At 33.1% G+C, this 8,440-nt stretch overlaps 1 long non-coding RNA gene across 1 annotated transcript; it reads right to left on the bottom strand.

Annotated features, from left to right (window-relative positions):
* Positions 1-3,827: 3,827 nt before the first annotated feature.
* On the bottom strand, positions 3,828-8,230 carry LOC129877636 (uncharacterized). Its single transcript, XR_008763584.1, has 3 exons — positions 7,952-8,230; positions 6,499-6,567; positions 3,828-3,999 (listed from the first exon to the last, which is right to left on the bottom strand). It is a non-coding gene; the product is annotated as an uncharacterized LOC129877636 (long non-coding RNA).
* Positions 8,231-8,440: the final 210 nt, after the last annotated feature.

Raw genomic sequence — 8,440 nt, 5'->3', positions numbered from 1 at the left:
CATCTAATTTGCGTGGAAGGATGAAACGACTCAGATCAGGATAGATATATAAAATGGAAGTTGTATATTTGAATTGGCATGCACGAATCAATTTTGCTCGAAGTCCGCGAGTCTTGTGATCTGTAGCTTATAATATAACTAAATAAAATTGTTAGAGCATATATGTCAGATAAATGACAAAATAATTTATAAACATGATGCAAATTTTTATTTAGACCACGAAATTTGCCTTAATTGATAAGGATAACGTCGTAAGCTATGATGTCGTAGGCTATGATAAAAATAAAGTAAATTCTTAGGCCATGAAATGATGTATATAGGCTATGAAAATGATGTCATTAGACTATGACGCCTTCGGAATATGATAAGCAGAAGCTAAAAATGATATCTGCGGACCATGAAAATGACGTCTTTGGACTATAGCACTTTTGGAGTATGGTAATTAAAGCTAAAATAGTAGGCCAGACAATTTAATAGGCAGATATAGTAGAAAACACGATTTAGGAGGCAAATATAGTAGGCTCGATGCAAGATAGTAGGCAATGCATTTCAGTAGGCCATATAACATAGTGGGCAACACTGTAATGCAAAATCAGTAAGCCATGCAATATAGTAGGCAATGCAAATTTCAGTAGTCAATGTGACAATGCAGTTTCAATAGGCCATGCAATTTTCAGTAGACAACACAATACTTAATGGGCAATGCCATATATTAGGTCAAATGCAATTTAGTAGGTCATTCACTATAGTAGGCAAGAATGCAAATTTTCATAGGCAATACAATACAACATAGTAGGCAAATATATATATATATATATATATATATATATATATACACACACACACACACACTCTTTAGTAGGCAATTCAATATAGGATGCAAGAATGCAAATTTTAGTAGGCAATGCAATGCAACACAGTATGCAAATATACTTTTAGCAGGACATGCGATTTAAGTGGGCAACACAATGTAAGTAGGCAAGGATGGAAGTGTTAGTAGGTCAAAAATGCAATCTTTAATTGGCAAAATAAGATAGTAAACAATGAAAAATAGTAGGCTATGTAATTAGAGTTAGAGAAGATAGAGTAGCTTAGACCTTCATCTCGTTGGAAGAAAAGTGGCACGCATTTTAGGCGATATCAATGATTGCTTCTTGCATATGTGTCAACGTGTCCTACATTCAAAGAAAAAATATTAATTTATAAAAGGAGAGGTTGACATGTGTCTCCGTGTTGACCAGCCTGCTTCATCATTGACATTTACTTGGAGGTCGATCTCATATTCGGAATGCAATCTTGTCAAAATTTTTGAGGATCACTCAAAAATATCTGCCCCTGTGTAGAAATTCTTATTCTCAGACACTTCTTTGTAAATAATAAAAATTGTTAATCACGAATATTTGAGTCCCTCTCAAAAATTCTGCCCCAGTTATTGATTATGTAAGAAAATGCTCTCCTGATGGAATTTTTGAGATCCTCTGAAATATTCTGCCCCAGTTACATGTTTATAGGAGAAATGAAAAAATTTATTATGATAAGACTGAACTCCGTAGGAGCGCCTACGTATCCCTTTTTAAACAAGAATCAGATCTGACGTAGTTCCAATACAAAGTAGAAAAGCATAAACCAAGGCATTAAATAAAATACTCCTTAACAACATTTGAAATGATTGGGCTAAACTTTGTTGTCCATTTGCTAGTATGAATATATCAACCTTAAGCCTTTATCAAAAACCGCTTAATCGAATGTCAGTATGTTTACTAGTGATTTGGAAGTGGATTGTTGGATACACTTGAAGCAGGATCCTTCATTTGTATGGCTTTGGTAGCAATCAAATTTTGAATTTTGTTTTTCAAGGAGCGGCATGCTTTAGTTGTGTGCCCCTTCTTTCCTGAATAATAAGCACAAATCTTGTTAAGATTATACCATTTGAATTGGGTGTCTGGATTCATAACAGCAATAGGTGTGATATAGCCAGCTACCTGGAGTCTTTCATAGAGTTGGACTATGGGTTCAACTAAAGGAGTATAATCCTTGAAGAGCTTCTTTTTAAAGTTGGATCTGTTTCTGTAATTTGGTGGTTGAGTAGGTGGAGGTGTTTGAAAATATGTCGGTTGAACATTATACACGGGGTAGGTAAGATATTAAGGAGGTATTTGATGTGGACACATTTGATTTGACGGTGCTTGGTAGGGAGAAAGTGATGGATAAAGTGGAGGCATTTGGTATTTTAAAGGTGCAACATATGGTGATTAAGGATATTGAGGAGGTTGTATGGGATATTGTTAGGAGAGAGGAGTTTTGGTTCCATGCACCATTATCACATAATCCACTTTTTTCTTCTTTCAATTTTCTGATAGTCCCTCAAATTGCAGGGCTTTGTTGGTAGCCTGTAAAGCCTCTAAATTAATGATGGTACCATTCTGACACCTTCTTCACTCCTCTCACCTAACTTGATGATGTCGGCGAAACTCTTTTCTGGGACTAGCATCATCCTATCATAATATCAAGGTTCTTGGGCACGAATGAAATAATCCTTCATTCGAGACTCTTCCATATGAGGTCTTGCCCTAGCAGCTTCGGACCTCCACCTTACAGCATAATCTCGAAATGACTCATTTGGATTCTTCTTCAGATTCTAAATATAAAATCAATTTAGTGCATTCTCAGTGTTGAATACAAATCTATCCATAAATTCAGAAGTCATATCTACCTAATTTGACCACTTTCAAAAATCCTGCTCGATATACCATGATAGATCATCCCCTATGAGACTTCTCATGAGCAACTTTATTCTAATCTTCTCATCCCTCCCGACTCCCCCCAATTTATCACAATACATACATACATGAGCTTTGGGATCCCCAATGCCGTTAAATAGTTCAAACGTGGGAGGTTTATACTCCTCAGGTAGCTCAATATCTGGATGCATGAATATATATTCAAAGCTTAGACCAACCACTCCCTTGTTTCCCTCTACATGTTGCATCCTATTAGACAACTTATCTAGTTTCTCAGCCATGAATTGTATCAGTAAATCCTTTTGGGAGGATTCAAACTCATGAAATTGATGAGTAAAGGGGACAGTTTCAACATATACAGGGTTGAGGTTGTGATTCTTAGTTGCATGTGCATAGAACATGTTGGTAGTGGATACAAGAGGTATATCTTAAGCATAAGAATAGTTTGGGGGTATGATGCATATTTGATCGGTAGGTAACATTTGGATGATGGGTGTTTATGAGAGGTATATAAGTAGAGCTTGGTTGATTTTAATGATGAGAGGTCAGATGAGTTGGTGGAGAATGACTTGGGAGGGAGGTTTGATTTATGGTAGCATGATTATCTCTATTTGTCTCAAAAAAGGCGTTGAAAGAGATCAATAATCTAGCCAAATCACGCATACTGGCCATTTCCTATTGTTCCAAGATTTTTCATTCTAGCCTTAAAAGCAAATCATTTGAATGATGTTTCCCTTTAGAAGTTTCAGGAGAATCTTTCTTTCCAGGATGCTATTGTTATCAACCATTTTGCCCTTTCCTTTGTGATTTGAATTTGAAGGAAGAGGAGAAGGAACCCTTTTGATCGGATATGGTATGCTCTACACAAATCAACCTTTGGGAAAGGAAAGATAAAAAATAAAAATCAAGAAAAAGCCAAGTTAGTAACACTAAACATATTGCGAGAAACAAAGATGTTGTTTTGCTAAAATAAACGTCCTAAAATGCAAGGAGCCTCATTAAGCTAGAGGTAGGCCTAAGACAAGTAAGTGATTTGCGATAGTTAATTCAAGCCTTATTGACATTATTTGGAGTTTAGAGTTAGAGAAAAAAAAATAAGAAAAACATCATAATTTATTGATAATAAATGTAATCATTACAACTTTTGAAAAATAAAATTACAGAAATAAAACTAAGTGGAATGGGACAACAAATGAAATAATCCTAAGCTTCAATCATCTTCCATGGCATTGATTCAAAGAACTTTGACATCACGAATCTGCAAAAAAGAAGGATGACAAATATATTTCTAAACTCCATTTTTTCATAACTTGACTTGGATTAATTTATTGTGATCATTATAACACATAATATGTCGTTTGTTTGTGGGGTGTTGAAACCCTTAAGACAATAGGGTGTTTACTAATAATGAGAATTGACACCAAGGTCAAACCACCTAAGGCTAATGCATGTATGACTTAATTTTTCTAAGATTTAGGTAGACACAGACTGAGGATATTCTTATGCGAGAAGGCACATGGTCCACGGTAGTAAGACTATCCGCTTATACCCATGCATCTGCCAACTCTCTAATATAGAATTTTTTGAAGAGAATTTTGTGAGAAGTGCAAAGCCACAACATCAAGAGAAGATAAAAAAAAAAGAGGTTCCCAAGTAGAAAAAGTATGAGCGGAATGCCAATTTATTAAAGCGGTAACAATTAACATTTAGATTAGAAAGCAGTAACACATAGGCAATTTAAGAAAAACAATAAATAAATAAAGACAATAAAAGAAAAACAATATAAAAACACATAAAGAATAGGGTTAGGGTTAGACATGTAGACAATTAAAACAAAAAGTAAATTACGGCATCTAAATAAAGCATGCGATCATGTGATAGCAAGATAACTAAATGTAGACCAACAAGTTGGCGATATAAAGAAAATAACTAAAGGGCAAAATGAATGAGATTAAACATAATGAAAATCAAATATAGAGAAAGTGAAAATGAGTAAATCATGGAATAGACAAAACAAACAAATAAATAAAATGATATGACATATATGAACCAAATGAGGGGAAAGGAAAGTGATTACGCATAAAAATAAGTCAATAAACAAAAAACAGGTAAATAAAGCTAAAAAACAAACCCACATAACATATAAGACATGTAATGATAAGAAGCTAGTTATATCCCCAGCAGAATCGACATGTTGTCACGCTCCATTTTTCTCAAAACGGATTTGTAACGATGTGACAACTCTTTTAGGATTTAAAAAGAGAAAAGTCGTCACCTAACAAATTAAAGGAGCATTAGGGCACCATTCTATTCTATAAATAATAAATAACTAATTTTAAAGGATCAACGGAACCAAAATTTGGGTAAGGATTCAAATTAACTCAAAAGGAAGGTGTTAGACACCTTTCGAGATCCATAAATAAGGATCCCAACCGAATCTTACAAATTATGGTGGGTTAAAAATATATCAAATAAAGGTCTCTTTTAATTAATAATTAAAACTATGAGATAAAAGACAGAAACCTTTATTATTTTAAAACAAATAAATAACTTAACCATAAATTAAATAAATAAATATAATCTAAGAAACTTCATTTTTTGTTTAATCTAATAAATACAAATCTATATGATAATATAATTAAACACACAAAACTTATTTATTAACTAAAACTATAAAAAATTACTATTTAATTAATACAAATAAAATAATTGGTGACCAACCATACGAAAGTTATAACATCAGATAAGCAAGAGAAGAGAAACGACACAAAAATATAGGATAAGTCTGTAGAAATCGCATGTAAACTACCCGAAAAAAATAAAACATAATTATAAAAATAATTAATAATAATAAAATGCATAATACTTAAGAGAAAGTCACACTAAAATTTTTAGAGACTTATAAAAAAATGTTTGTTTCTTTATAGGGATGATGCCACGATATTGTTAATCGCGCTCCTCCTCCACCATATAAACTTTTTTTCATTTGAGGTCGTTCTAAAAAGATAATAATACAAGTGAGAATTTTGATTTAAATATAAACACATAAATACACATTATCCCTTTGATAAATCTTGATTAGGTAATACTTCCGGGAATGTGCCGGCTTAGTTTAAACGATTGAAATTAGACCTCGTAATTCCTTTTTACTTTCAACGCTAACTATAGGTTAGGAGATAGTATTTATAATATGAAATAAAGTTGTCATGTCCAATTCAAGTTGTGAAAAACGGAATTGAACAATGACCTTGATAAAGAAATATAAAAACAATATTAACATTTGAACTTGAGTTTAAATATTTGAGTAAAAGTAAAAGAAAAAAATAAGAAAGAGAGACAATAAAAGATTAAGAAACGAAACGCGATAGCATATAATTTCCCCGCCCCTGATTAATAGCAGCCCCATATTTTTATTACAATTATTTGCCGGTGCTTAAAAACATCATTACAAACCAATGAATTGCAATGAAGCAAAATAAAGGAAAACCAGCAGTTTCTCGTTCCCGGTTAACCGGCCCAAAACCCAGGCAAATCTTCAAGCCGTCTTACACAAAACGAGTGTAAGACCTGTAAAACATGAGCACACAACAAAACATACCAGCAGGAATATGCAAGAAAGCATGAATACAAACAATATTCAAGAACGTAGAACATAGAAACGAGTAGAATTGTCGACTTTGATCGCAATAGATTCACGAACAATCATGTTCATATTCCAAATAAAGAATTAAAATATATACATGTGAAGAAGACGTACCCGCTTGCTTTTCCACAGATGCATAAGGCATTCGAGCAATCCGATTGTTTTGAAACAAATAAAAGAAATCTAAATACAAAGAAAAGATCATAGAGGAATTTAAAGTCGATAAAGTACTATCCGGTTGAAAATTATCAAATAATAAAGAGATGAGGAAGAGCGAACATGCCAACAACAGCCATCAAGATCACAATACTTGAACAATAATATTTAGAACCAAATTACCAAATGAAAATATGAAAGCTTATAAATAATGTGAAAGGGAGTGAAGAGAAGTTGTTCTCTTTTTTTTTTTCCTGAACTTCCAACTATCAATGTTATTTTTATAGAAGAAGAGAGCTTGAGGGATTTTTTTTTTGTCTGTAAAGCTGTGTACGCCAAAAGAAATGAAAGAATGCTCTAATATATAGCAAAAGGGGCTGCCATCCATAGAAACAAATAAAACGACCAAAAATCAATCAAGGACCAAATCAATTCAGAGCATAAATTATGTTAACATCCCTCCATCCAAACAAGTTAAGAAATCTGTACAAAATTTTAAAAAAAGGGAAAAGATCACTAATCAGGCTATAATTTTGTCATAACATACACAAATAATGAATGTTATTTACCTAATCAGTTAATCAAATAAAATATTTTCCTTAACTTGACGAGGAGAATCAATTATGTGTCAAGGTTTACCATAAAAGGAGTAAAAACTATCCAAGCTAAGAAATAAAGCACAATAATGCTGATAAGATTTACCATATAAGATTATTCATATACAATTTCCATGTCAAGTTGCTGAAGTTTTCCTTAAGTAATCAACTAATCAAAATATATTATAATAGGCCAAATACCCAGCGTTATTAATTTGAGGAAGTAACAGATTGGTTAAAGTTCCACAACTATAAGGATACTAAAGTTATCCCAATTCATATAAGACAAACAAAATAATCAAAGGTACAATTATGCTCAAAGTTCCCATAAGTAAGTGAGTAAATTGATAATTTCCATAAGCCAACAAGTACAAAACTATTCTAATGAAATACGAGAGGTAATTAATTGACAACATGAAACTGGTTGAGGCCAGGAAAAAAGTAATGATCATGAAATATTTTATAATTTTAAAAGGAACCAAATTAGTTCATTCAAGGATAGGAAAACAATAAAGGGTAGCATCCTCACTTCCAGCAAAGAAAAGATATTTCTCACATAAACATGAATTCAAAATTGTAAGAAAAGATCAAGCAGAATCTAGCATATTCTAAGAATAACTCGATATTTAGTATGCGGGAGAGGTTCACCTCATCATTATGAAAAAAAATAGTAGAAGATAACAATGACGAGAGAGAATTCGGATCAAGAAACTCGCATAAGAATCAGAATAATGAACCATAAACAGAGAATGAATTACATATCTTACATCTCAATTACAAAAAAGACTGTAGCAATTAGGTGATAAGAGACATACCCGGGGACAAATCTGTATCCATACAGGATCTATGAGGTATAGATATAAGAGTGGAGGGTGGCGTTGGTTGCTTGGTTTCATTGGCGGTGAGCAGAGGGTGTAGAGAGAAGTGGAGGGAGAGAGCGGTGGCGACTTGATTGTCTCATTGGTGGAGAGAGACGGAGAGAGGGGGATGGAAGGCGGCAACTTTGTCCTTTTAGAGGAGATGAGTGAATAGAAAGACTGATGGGCGGGGATTCCTTTTGGGGAGAGTGGGAAGAGAATAGAGGAAAAATTAGGGATTTTGGAGGTTAGTATATTAAAAATAGGAAAGTAATGGGGAATTAAATCATGACCATTGATTAATACAAAATGAATAGATGAGATTGAAAATGAGATTGAAAATGAGATCATATTGAATTTATATTGGTTAGGAGACATGAATGAATACGATTTGGCTAGAATTGATATAGGAATTGAATGGAAAAGGCTAAGATTTAAATAATTTGA

Source organism: Solanum dulcamara, chromosome 12, assembly GCF_947179165.1.
Source record: "Solanum dulcamara chromosome 12, daSolDulc1.2, whole genome shotgun sequence".
In the NCBI taxonomy this organism is placed as follows: domain Eukaryota; kingdom Viridiplantae; phylum Streptophyta; class Magnoliopsida; order Solanales; family Solanaceae; genus Solanum; species Solanum dulcamara.
The sequence above is the reverse complement of the archived record's forward strand: the minus strand, read 5'-3'. Positions and strand labels throughout refer to the sequence as shown.